Raw genomic sequence first — 13,274 nt, 5'->3', positions numbered from 1 at the left:
AGTGTAATATACGAAACACATGTCAACTTTGTAGTCTGTTATCATGAAGCCGCCGGCAGTGTGGCACAATGCATATTTGCATATCTGTCTTCATAAAGGAGTTTTATAAATATTGCGTCAGTTTATTTGATAAATGGTTACAATGTGAATGTGGTGCGTCCGAAAGGGAGATGCAGCTATTAGTGACACTGTGTGTGTGTGTGTGTGTGTGTGTGTGTGTGTGTGTGTGTGTGTGTGTGTGTGTGTGTGTGTGTGTGTGTGTTTGCGAGTTTCCATATAAGTATGGCTGCTTCGTAAAGGAAATACCCATTGTAAGTCTCGCAAAAGGTGGTGGTGCAGGATGTCCCTGGCTCACCAAGCACACGGCGCACTGATCGCCTCTCGCACTCACCGAACAGCCGCTGTACGCAAACCACGCCATACCTTGCGATCCAATGGCACTGACAGCCTGATTTCTGAGACTGTTTCAGCCGCTGTATGTGAGAGATCTCCACCTGATCTCTCTCTCTCTCTCTCTCTCTCTCTCTCTCTCTCTCTCTCTCTCTCTCTCTCTCTCTCTCTCTCACACACACACACACACACACACACACACACACACACACATACACACACACACACGCCCGGTAGCTCAGTGGTTAGAGCGCTGGCTTCACAAGCCAGAGGACCGGGGTTCGATTCTCCGGCCGGGTGGAGATATTTGGGTGTGTCTCCTTTCACATGCAGCCCCTGTTCACCTAGCAGTGAGTAGGTACGGGATGTAAATCGAGGAGTTGTGATCTTGTTGTCCCGGTGTGTGGTGTGTGCCTGGTCTCAGGCCTTTCCGAAGATCGGAAATAATGAGCTCTGAGCTCGTTCCGTAGGGTAACGTCTGGCTGTCTCGTCAGAGACTGCAGCAGATCAAACATTGAAACACACACACACACGTACACACACATACATTCCTACCATGATAATTTGAACAAACAATAAAAGGACGAATACTCACTTCATATGGCAAATTCCAAGCTGACATATTTTAAAGCTGTCACACATTACTGCTGTTGTTGTGTCGTGTATCCATTGTGACAGTAAACCTCGATAATTTCCCTTGTGGGGGTGTATTTTTAGGTGACATCATTCTATTGGTTGCACTGAAGGAATTACCAGGCCAGGAAACCCGGCGTAATCCATCGGGATCCACCGTAATCTACTCGACACGCTGCATGCCTTATCCCTTCGTCCACTCCGAGACTCTCGAGCAACCTAACATGGCTTGACTCTCCCTCTTTATTATGTTCTGCCTGTGCTTTTCGTTTCCGTTTTTATTGATACACTACATATAAATACCTAAAGGAAATAAGAAAACCCGATTCCTTCATCCGCCCTTGGAGTCTAGCGCAACCTGATCATGGCTTGACTTTCCTTCTCTAGTATGTTCTGCCTGTGCTTTTCGTCTCCAAAGATAGTGACTCACTACATATAAACACTTCAAGAAAATAAGAAAATCTGCAAGAAACCATCATGTCATAGTTCCCGTATGAAGCGTACATATACCCACCTATTTTTATTTACACCTTTCGTCCCTATTTATAATTTTGTCTTCTTTTAAAGTTCCGTAATGATCAACTCTAACGACCTGTTTTATTACTCTATTCCATTCATCTTCTACTCTATTTGAAAACCAATTCATTCCTTTCTCTCTCTCTCTCTCTCTCTCTCTCTCTCTCTCTCTCTCTCTCTCTCTCTCTCTCTCTCTCTCTCTCTCTCTCTCTCTCTCTCTCTCTCTCTCTCTCTCTCTCTCTCTCTCTCTCTCTGAATCCAATTTTGTCTAACTTGTTTCTCGTCATGACCTTATTGCTGGCCTTGAAAATTACAAACACCTCTGCTCTTTATGAATAATGTTTAACGTTTGAAAAGAGCTATTAGTGAATTTTTAGTGACACTAATTGTTTGAGCATCCTTACTGGATGCTTACTGGATGTGCGGTGACACAGGAAATGTTGAAGCTTTACTAGCCTCATTCACTCCCACTCGTATATTTTAAAGAGCATAAGTAAGTAAGTGAATAAGTAGATCATTATTGTTACATTGGATATACATACGACGTGAAATCCTTGGTGCAGAGATCATCTTTATGGTTCTAAAAACAGGAAAATGAAATTAAATATACACGAAAAAGAAAAGAAAAAGAACATTAGCGTGAGGTCAAAGAATTAGAGAGGTTTACACTCATTGGGATAAAATTAATCTTAAATTTACTTGTTTGCATCATGGGAACTGCTGACCTTTAGGATGATCTCAAAAACTTCTATTGAAAGTACAAGGAATATTGAACATCATTCATGATTTTTTCTTACATATCATTGTATTGTATACCTCTACTAAAGATTGAGTTCTAGCATGGAGTCTAGCGATGATTACAATTTTCTGCAATTTATTTCTATATTTACATAATGTGTGTACGTGTGTGTGTGTGTGTGTGTGTGTGTGTGTGTGTGTGTGTGTGTGTGTGTGTGTGTGTGTGTATTGTATTCACGGTCGCCTGCTGGTCACCCAGCCAGCCTTCCCCATTACGGAACCAGATCAGCTAATAGACCGATCTTCGGGTAGGACTGAGACTACATCACACACCACACAACGGGACAGCTAGGCCACAACCCCTCGAATTACATCCCGTACCTACTTGTTGTCAGGTGAATAAGGGATACACATTAAGATGCTCGCCCATTTGCCTCGCCGCGCCCGGGACTCGAACCAAGACCTTTTCACTTGTGAACCGAGTGTGTTAACTACTACACTACTCGGTTTGTGTGTGTGTGTGTGTGTGTGTGTGTGTGTGTGTGTGTGTGTGTGTGTGTGTGTGTGTGTGTGTGTGTTATTCACCACGGTTATTCACCTACGGAGAGCTCAGAGCTCGTAGTGACCGATCTTCGGGTAGGACTGAGACCTCATGTGTGTGTGTGTGTGTGTGTGTGTGTGTGTGTGTGTGTGTGTGTGTGTGTGTGTGTGTGTGTGTGTGTGTGTGTGTGTGTGTGTGTGATGTCAGAATAAAAGCAAAAAGTATTTTACCTTTTTTACATATACATCATTTTCATTCTCTTTGTCATCAAATGTAAGCAACTCTTAATATCAGTCAGTTGTGTTGTGAAATAGGTTAAAACACGTCAACTCACGCAGGCAATGTACGTTACTCCAACAAGTATAGTTTAGAACAGTAACTCGTATATATAATGAGAGAAACAACGGAATTGAGAGAAAAAAGTGCAAATTAACATAATGGAAGGTGCAACAAATCATCAAACATATAATATTATATAGTCTATACCTGTTTCGCTATATATATCATTTTTCTCCTTTTGTCTAGTTGTGATTTAAGCATTCCTATGAAAAAGACTCCAGAAAACTTAGTAATTCCTGGTGTATGTATATCTAGAAAGAAGTGGCGAGAACGCAAGTCATTATCATCAGTGTCTAAAATGATTCAGCAAGCTAGACACGTGTTGTCATTCCTGAACGCAGAAGTATATTACATGATGAAGAAAGAAATGAATAAATGAAAAAAATATAGCAACAGGTAATAAGGAAAATGAGAAGAAGAAAAGAAGAGAGAAGAAAGAAAGAAGCAGAATATATTAGATATAAGAAATACAAGTAATAAGCCAGTCTCCTTCAGAAGGGTAATTTACACCTTCACACCAGATATCCGCGATTATGGAACTGGAGACCGCCAGAACAACAAGATGGATTAGCACAAGGTACCATAGCCAAAAACAGCAAATATAAAGCAGGTCACTACTACAAGAAAAGAGGATTAGTATAGGATACCGCATCAAGTAGGCGGAGCGACAGAAAACCCAGAAACGAACAGGAGGAAAGGGAGAGGAAATTACCAGGAAAAAATTGGTCAATTTATGGAAATATATATCAACGCCTACCTACACTCCGCCTTAAACCTTGTCTTCATTTATGATTGCCCAGACGCTGCCTGTGTTTGATTAAACGCATTTTCTGAAGGGTCGTAACTATGTAGTGTCGGATTGGTCAAAAGGTAAAAAATTAGGGTGTGATTGGCTAGAGATGCATGAATCATCACGCCTATGTATATTATAGAGTGTAACAGCGGAATAATTGAGCGGCAGACGGAGAAGTAAAGGCCCAGAATGTAAAGGCTGAGTCAAGATGGAAAAATACATCTTGCTCCTTCTAAGTAGAGTTTGAAAGATGTGTAATGTAGTCCAAGAAATTAATTTAATTGATTATTTGATGAAGATAAAAGGAGAAAACATGGGATTGGTAGGATATTTGTGTTATATTGATGTTAGATTATAGGTTGTTGCGTATTATGTTTCTGGGTACTGTATATGATGTTGCTGAGATGAATATTCGAGTTTGACGTATTAAATGTGAGTTAAATTTGTTGATTGAACTAAATGTAAGATGAATTGCAAATCATATTACGGAAACTGATTTTGTCCTTAATTTTAAATAATTGAATATCGAGCAGTTATTAATATTACCTTGGATCATTTCTATAATGATAATAATATAATTATGTGTGCAGCACTGCAAGTACAACAAATGCAAATGCAGAACAAAATTAATTGAGTGCACATTACATATTTTACGAGAGAACCTTTTCTATCTAGCACAGTTTATATCTTTTGTATGTGAATTGTTATATTTGTCCGTGAGTTTTATTTTATTTATTCCTGTGGTAATTACTATCATTCGTAATGACTATGTATATATTTGTTTCATCAGTTGAATAATATAGAAAAATATTCTGCGAAAGAGAAAATATATGAAATGAAACATTCAAACTCTCTCTCTCTCTCTCTCTCTCTCTCTCTCTCTCTCTCTCTCTCTCTCTCTCTCTCTCTCTCTCTCTCTCTCTCTCTCTCTCTCTCTCTCTCTCTCTCTCTCTCTCTCTCTCTCTCTCTCTCTCTCTCTCTCTCTCTCTCTGTCTCAGTGCCATCGTCTGAGTAATATTATTGTAATGCATTTTCTATAAGCTATTCTTGTAAGCGTCACATCCTCCTTGATTTGTCATTGTCTTCTGCCTCTATTCTCTCTCTCTCTCTCTCTCTCTCTCTCTCTCTCTCTCTCTCTCTCTCTCTCTCTCTCTCTTGCTGTCTCACTGAAACGTAACAAAAATTCGACACTAATTTTTTCTTAGCTTCTTATACAAGAAACAAGAAGACAAGAACTAAAAGCACTTATCCCGCTTGCCTGACGCTTTTCTGAAATACACATGATTCATGCAATATGGAATACTTTTATTTTTGCGTCAACTCAAGGAGGGAGTCTCATCTTTGTTCTCAGTGCCAGCATCTTAAAACAGCACTGACTGCCACGCTTTTCATAAGGGATTCATGAAGAGATAAGCAGTGAGTGTGTCCTGATTAATGGCTTGAGAACGTATACTCATATTTTGTAATGTCCGCCAATAAAATGTTCTCTTCCAACGTAAAACAAATAGCTTGAAATATGTCATTATTCCATAGGGTATTTGTTTAGTGAACACAAAACGAAAGAATTTTAAAAAGTATTAGTTTGTTGTCTCATGCTGCCAGCAGGAGTCAACGTACAAGCATTAAAAATAAGGGAAGCCATCAGTCATATACGTGGCAGTCCTTGTTTCTAATAGCTAGAGGGCATGGCTGGGCGAAGCAAGTCACATCACGAAATACTTTATTATCGTTCTCTATCCTTCTCTTTTTCCTCCTTTCTATCATCCTCTTCATCAACGTCATTTAAGCCTCAGTAATTTCATTCTCTCAAGTCAGGTGGTTAATGTGCCTTCAGCCCTTGTGGGGTTTATAATAGTCTTGAAATCCTGGCGAGCTTTTTTTTCTACTCTGTGACGACTCTTTTAATAAGTCTCCTTTCAGGCTTATTGCTTCCCTCTCAGGCATATTACGTATACTCGTCACACGTGAAACTGTTTGTTTGTTTCTTTGTTTCTTTGTTTGTTTGTTTTTAATCACGTTGATGGAAATTCTTGTTCTCTGATTCATTCTTTATGTTGCCATTTAATAACTTGAAATGCTGCTTGCTCTCATTTCCTCCATTCTTTATATTTTTCTTCTTTTTTTCTTTTCCTTTTTTTCCTTTATTTTATTTTGTTTTGCTATTCCTTTCTTTTTGTGTACCTTTCTTTCTTTTTTCTTTTCTTCTTCGTTCGTTTGTTCTTTTCTCTCTTTCTTTCTTCCTTGTTCTTTCTCTCTTTTTCTCTTACTTTCTTCTTTCCATTCTGCCCTTCTTGCTTGTTGACCGGCTTCTAGTAGTAGAATACTAGAAGTAGAAACAGTAGCAGCAGCAGCAGCAGCAGCAGCAGTGGAATAATTTATAGCAACAGAACACATGCCAGAGCTCTGAGTGCCTCCAGGCAAAGAGAAACGAGAAACTTGAGTACCACTGTCATTCCCACTCGACCTCCTTCCCTCCACCCCTTACCCTCTCCAAACTCGCCTTTCAACCCCTCCGTAAGCTGATGCATGACACGAGGAACTAAACCCAAACCATTAATCCTCTACAGTGGTGGAAGTGCCTTAAATACTGCACCGTGATAACTTACTCCATGAAGTCTCCTTCACGATGGCGTCAGCTGCAAAGACTTGATTCAATTCCTAACTCCATGAATAAAGACGTTTCTCTCGCGCGCCCTTAATTCGCTTGAAATGCAAGACGCTTGGTATGATTTTTTCTATGTTTTTTTTTTCTTTTTTTCGCTCTTAATGCTGTGGTGACTCGATTTATGAGTAAACACTTTATCCGGTTTCAAATGATTACCTTTGAGTGTTTATCTTTCGATTCGCTGTTTTATACGGACACATCAAATACCAGGTGAGAAATTTATAAATGTTTTCTCCGACCTTGCTTATACGAAGTGTATATACAGTCAAGTGTAGTGCTTATGCCGCCTGCTTCCTTTCATATCACAGCCGTTATGATTTCTAGCGCAAATACTCGTAGGTAATTATGTATGTGTGCATTTATATGTTCGTTGATATCAAGGTTTATGATATGATTTGATGATGCAAATATTGGGTAAATACAAGACGGGTTACTAGATATAGTAGTGGAAAGTTTCAAAGCTACTTCCTGTCTTTGGTACGAGTGATCAGAGGACACTAATGCTCTCGGCGTTTTGCATAAAGTTGAGATGAAGGCCTCTCACTTCTCCCATGGGCCTCCTGTACCCTAAGCAGCTTCCCGGCGTCCTCATGCTGCCAGCTGGACGTGCGCCACGCTACCTCTCGCCGCTGCACCATTGTCGCCGTGGCCGTAAAGAGGCAGAAAAGCTTTGTGTTTTGTGACGCGTCTCGCCGTCCGCCAGCTCGGTCCTTTCCTCGCCTCTCCCACGGCTTCTAATTTCACCAAGTCGACCAGAAATGTATTAATGATAGTTCCAAAAGCACGTTCACGGTTTCTAATTCTATTATTTCGTGAAACAAGGAAATAGATTGCACAAGTTTCTCCCTCACCGGAATGCTGGTTGGCTCGTCACACAGAAAAACGGGTGCGATTTGGTATTTCTCAAGAGTTTCCCGCGGCGTCTTCCTTAATGAAGCACCATCGAGAGCCCGAGTGGCTTTTCTCCTTAGTTTTTTTTAACTCTAACTACAGTAAAGCTGCTGTGCTCCTTCCCCGAGCCGCCTCGCCCTCTGGACCAGGCATTATGGGGCCATATCACATGCCAGATTAGGGTTTGCAGCGGAGTGCGACGGCAGCGCTTTCAGCTATCTTGGAGCGCGTGGCTTCGTGTGGTAAGCAAGCCTTCTCAAGAAAGGAGGATGAAGATTAGATGAATTTATGTGTGGAAGGGTATAATATGTGGTGATAAGTTTTGTACAAGGATAGCCACGTGTTTGCGGGAAGGCTTCTTGTAAATTCCTTAGTTTTCTTGAGTATATATGATTTTTATTTTTTTTTTTGTCATCAGGTAAACCAATTTATGGAATGGAATAATAGGTAAGCATACAGGGACTCTCACGTGAACGCCTGATATCTTCCTGACACTTCCCTTATTTTCTTATGTTCTTATATTCTTATCTATACTTTCTGGACACCTACTGGAAAAAAAGTGTTTAGTATGAAGAAGATGATATGAAACTGTGATAGTGGGAGGGAGAAAGCTGTTAATAATTACCATCTGGCGCTTAACTTTGCTCGTGTATCCATCACGCAGTATCATCAATCCTACGGGAAAAGTCTTTATGGAGCCATCACATTAAGACCGGGACGCCTTCTCCAGGTAAGCCAGGTGCAGCTAAACGTAAGCAGTCCCTGGTCTGACCAGATGACCAAAGAGAGAGTTGTAATTATAAATAAGTAAATGTTGCCATCTGGTTCATAGGTTTATGTAGGCTTACACACACACACACACACACACACACACACACACACACACACACAGAGAGAGAGAGAGAGAGAGAGAGAGAGAGAGAGAGAGAGAGAGAGAGAGTTGTATGCATATTTATGTAAGCCACTTCACATTAATGAGTGCAAATGACTTACTTTTCCAGTTTTGTGCATGTATGTGTTTACTCCTAAATGAAACACACTCTAACGTTGCTGACTTTGTTTGCATGTATTTAATGTGATTCCTGGTATGAAGTTTATTAAATACAAATACTGACAATGATGATGATGATGACGATGATGATGATGGTGATGATGACAATGACGATGATGGAAATAAAGATATGAATAAAAACTACTACTACTACTACTACTACCAATATGATAACAGTAATGGTAATAATAACAACAATGATAAAATGATAATAATAATAATAATAATAATAATAATAATAATAATAATAATAATGACTGATAGTAACAAAAACGATGATATCAATGATATAAATAAAAACAACAAGAGCAATAAAGAACCATGCCGACAGTAGCAAAGCAAGCTTGATATATTGTACCGGTTGTGCTTTAAATACTTAAAGTTGTCAAACGTTAAATCGTGGAGCGATCATTAATCATGACGCGTGTGTCAGCAGCAGGCGGGACTCGGGGCGCTGCTGCCGTGTTGGGCCAGACATGTTGCTTGGCCCGTTTCGCTGGGCTGGAGCAGAGGAGGCGAGTGCACTGTTCTTGTGGGTGACCGTTCGCTGCTGGCCGCCCCTTGATTACTATTTTGGCCAGTATTCTGAGGCGCTTTGCTCCCTCACAAGATTTGCTTTCGAACGCCACAAAGATGCCTAGTTGGGTTCTCATGATGTATTCCTCTTATCAATGGTACTCCCTATAACTTCCCATTATATTCTGTTCAGAGTTGTCGAGATGAGACACCGACATGTAGCTTTTTATTGGCGCAGGGAAAATGTTACTGAATTCTTTAGTTATTTCTGTAGTTTGTGTGGTTTTTAATATTCATCAGAGGAAATGTGTATCTGAGATCTCTAGTTATTCTTGTAGTTTGCGTTGTTGTTAAATATTCATTAGTGTGGACTTTGTAGAGATGGTGAGATACACTTTTCTTTGCCTTTCACTTTTATTCTGTATGGAATGTGGTTTTGTTTTACCAGAATCTTGTTTTCGGAAAGGTCAGCAAAACACGAGAAAACAAGAGAGAGAGTAAAGGCATTCTGCTAGTTGTTCTTAAAGGTATAATAACGTGGTGTGGCGGTGGGGAAGAACAACGTGCCATACTAATACTCATTTCTCCGGTGAAGACAGGGAGAGACGGTGAACATCGGAGAGAAAAGTACTGAATGAAAAATGCATGAATAAAAGAAAGGTAAAAGAAGTAGAAAGAAAGAATCAGAAAAAAAAAACACTATTCGAACACTTAATGATATACCCAAAAATGAGCAAAGAAATACAAAAAGGAGGGAGGAATATGAAAACGAAAAGACTTTGAAAACAGAACCTTAAGTTGAGAAAGGAAAAAGGAAAACATTAATTAAGCGAGAATCAATTTGGAACCCATTTGGCCGGCAGTGGTCCTAGTGTCACTGACAAATATTTTTACTCTCACATATTTCCTCTAAACTACGAAAATCTTGGTGATTGTAAAGCGTCGTTGTTTGCGAGGCGAGGGCTGAACGGTACCACACATGCGTAATTGGGTATTTTGTTTGGAAGGGAAGTTGTAAAATAATATGGTGGTGATTTAGTGAAAGAAATATATCGGGAGTTATTACATATAGTAACATAAAGAAAGGCAAAGAAAGGACAATTACCAGTTGAAATGTTGGTCATTACGAGGCTAGTTGTGATAAGCCGTTTTAATTAGAGTTCATTAATTCAATATCGACAACTCCATCAGTAGTAGTAGTAGTAGTAGTAGTAGTAATAATAATAGTAATGTTAATTAGTAGCAGTAGTAGTAGTAGTAGTAGTAGTAGTAGTAGTAGTAGTAGTAGTAGTAGTAGTAGTAGTAGTAAGAGTTTTCCCTTTATAATAAAAAGGCTTCTGGCAAAGTACAACAAAAGACACTTGAAAAGTCTTGAAGTAGTAAACAACACCAGAAGCAGTAACAGTAACGTATTTATGATGGTAGTACTACTAGCAGTGGTGATGGTAGTAGAAGTAATAGTAGTAATAGTAGAAGAAGAAGAAGAATCAATAGTAGTAGTAGTAGTAGTAGTAGTAGTAGTAGTAGTAGTGTAGTAGTAGTAGTAATAGTAGACGCAACAATATCAGAATAAACTGGAAATGCCTTGGGAGTCCAAGTGTTTGTAGCAGCATCCTACCAGCCTGGATAGATGTCCGATGGAGCGTGAGAGTGGAGGGAGGAGGGATCGTGACAGCATCCCAAAGGACCGCGGGGAAGAGGGCTGTGTGACTGGCGTGGACAAGGGTCGAAAAAAAAAAAAAAACAGAACAACGTATAGAAATTGAGGTTCTGGAAGTGAACGAGCATAACGATATCGAAAGAAATTAAAGGAAAATACAGAGCGTTCAACAGAATGGGAAATCTAGCAATGATATTTTTATAGAAGAAAAAACAAAATATTGCTCACTTATATGAAGCTCAAAAAGCTTTCATTTAATTGCACATCTCTTGGAAAAAAAATATATAAAAATAAAGGTGCTGTGGTTTAAGGGTTTGAAACAGAAAATTAAATAAAAAAGAGCCGTAAAGTTTTATCAGTCAAGCACAGGCCTTTACCTCCTCTTTTTATTGTCAAAAGTATTTTTCCGTTGATTTTTTTAAGCAAAGGTTTTTTTTTTTCATTTTGGCCCGATGTTTGCTGCTCTCTACCCTGAAATGTTTATGCATTGTTTTTTATGCAAAATTATGTATGTAGGGAGGGATGACTGGATGGACATGTGTGTGTGTGTGTGTGTGTGTGTGTGTGTGTGTGTGTGTGTGTGTGTGTTTGTGTGTGTGTGTTTAGTCATATTTTCATACAGTGTAATGGTAATATCCTTTTATCAAGTTTGTAGGTGCGGTATGGCGGTAGTGGAAGTGGTGGTATTGTCAATATTTTCTTTTTGCTGTTGATGCTCCCATGTTGTTCGTCTAGTCACTTATCATGTGGCGTCAGAGATCCAGCTTGATCTGAAATTCATAGCATGCAGTCAACACTTGATTGTTTTCAGGTTCTTTCGCTTTTCATCTCGAGTCCTACAGCAGCAGGAGAGAGAGAGAGAGAGAGAGAGAGAGAGAGAGAGATCCCCTCTTTATTCGTATTTCCCTCACTGCTATTTCTGAAGCTCCTGAGGGCTAAGTTGGCTCTTTCATACTCGCTTTCGTAGTGGTTCTCTCCCCTCTTTTCCTTCAGGGCTCGTCTTAATAGGGCGCGGGTGGTCACCCCAAACCTAGGCCGGTGCGGGCATGCTAGCTTTTATAGCAGGAGTGCTTCTTGAAGCTCTGCGACGTTTCTCGGATTGCCTTCTTGACCCCAAAACGCAAAACGTTGAGTATCTGAGAGGCTTATGGTGAGTGTTTCCCTCGCCAGCTTTCATGGACTCTGCACAACTGGCAATTTTTAAACTCTGACGTACTTTGTTCTCAGAAATTTCAGTCTTTAACTCAATTTTGACAGGTAAGAATTTTGGTCATTTATCATTTTTTTCTTTTCTGTGAGTGGGGTAAGATATTAAAGACAGACATCTCACATGTGACTTTTTTTTTTTTTTTAGTTGAAAAGAATGGTGTATAGATAATAATGTCAACATTTTACTTTAAACAAAATGTAGAAAGCGAAAAACAACTTAGTTTTGATTGACATTTTTTAATAGAATTTTTCTCTTATTTTCATGTTAGAAAATTTCTTAATTTACAATTTCCATATCAAAATTGGTTTTAGTTTTTTTTTTCATGATCCGGTCCTTATGAACAGAGAAAAAAAAATTACCATCTATATACAGTATGTATATGTTCCTTACTTAAAAGATAAACACGTATGTATGTCACATAATATTTATTGTCGCCAACATCTTACTTCTGCACAAAATTTAGAAAGTAGAAAACTTACACTTTATTGATAGTTATAAACATTTACATCACTATATTTTCTGCTTATCTTAACATAAGATTTATAATTTTGACAAATTTTATATTTTTTTGTATTGTTTTGTATTCTTCGTACTTGAAATATAGGTAAAAAATAACTTTATATCTAACAATGTGCATGTGTTCCTTACATAAAAGAGAGACGTTTTCCATCTGTCAAATGCTCTTTGGAGTTCATAAGAACGACGTGTTAACAAAAATATTTATCTTTTATCAACATTTCACTTAAGCAAAACTTTAAATTTGTGTAACCTTTTACTATCAATATTTTCATCTACTTTTCATGTTTCGAAATCCTTTTAATTTGAAAGTTTTTTTTTATTGCAAATTTTGTATGGAGAATATTTTCAATCTCTAGATATATATATTTAATAATTTTCATATGTATCTTACTTGACAAGGATTCTTTATCATTTGTGAAAAACTAAGCACATGACAACTCAAGAAATCAATCCACTGGCTTCTGTAAATAGTCATGATGAGATAATAAAACATCTGAAGATATTAGCCTAAGCCTCTTGTTCACCATTTTTGAACGTGTGTGTGTGTGTGTGTGTGTGTGTGTGTGTGTGTGTGTGTGTGTGTGTGTGATAGAGTTTGTGTGTGATAGACTAATCTACATTAATCTATAATGGAAAAATGTATAACTTAAATTATACTTTGAATTTCACTTGTATATGATTAATCTGTAATATCTGTGCTGGGAAGACATTCGTTGTAGTCATTTTAGCAGTGAATTGGTGATCGGCATACGTACGCCAAATAAAAACCGCACCTCCCACCCACACCAACCCGACAAAAAGGTCCTGCATAC

General features: G+C 38.8%; 1 pseudogene; it reads right to left on the bottom strand.

The window, feature by feature from the left end:
- LOC123498180 overlaps positions 1 to 13,274 on the bottom strand; it is a 218,945-nt pseudogene that overhangs the window by 135,053 nt on the left and 70,618 nt on the right.

This window comes from Portunus trituberculatus, chromosome 47 (genome assembly GCF_017591435.1).
Source record: "Portunus trituberculatus isolate SZX2019 chromosome 47, ASM1759143v1, whole genome shotgun sequence".
Classification (NCBI taxonomy): Eukaryota; Metazoa; Arthropoda; class Malacostraca; order Decapoda; family Portunidae; genus Portunus; species Portunus trituberculatus.
This window is presented reverse-complemented; position numbering and strand designations above follow the sequence as displayed.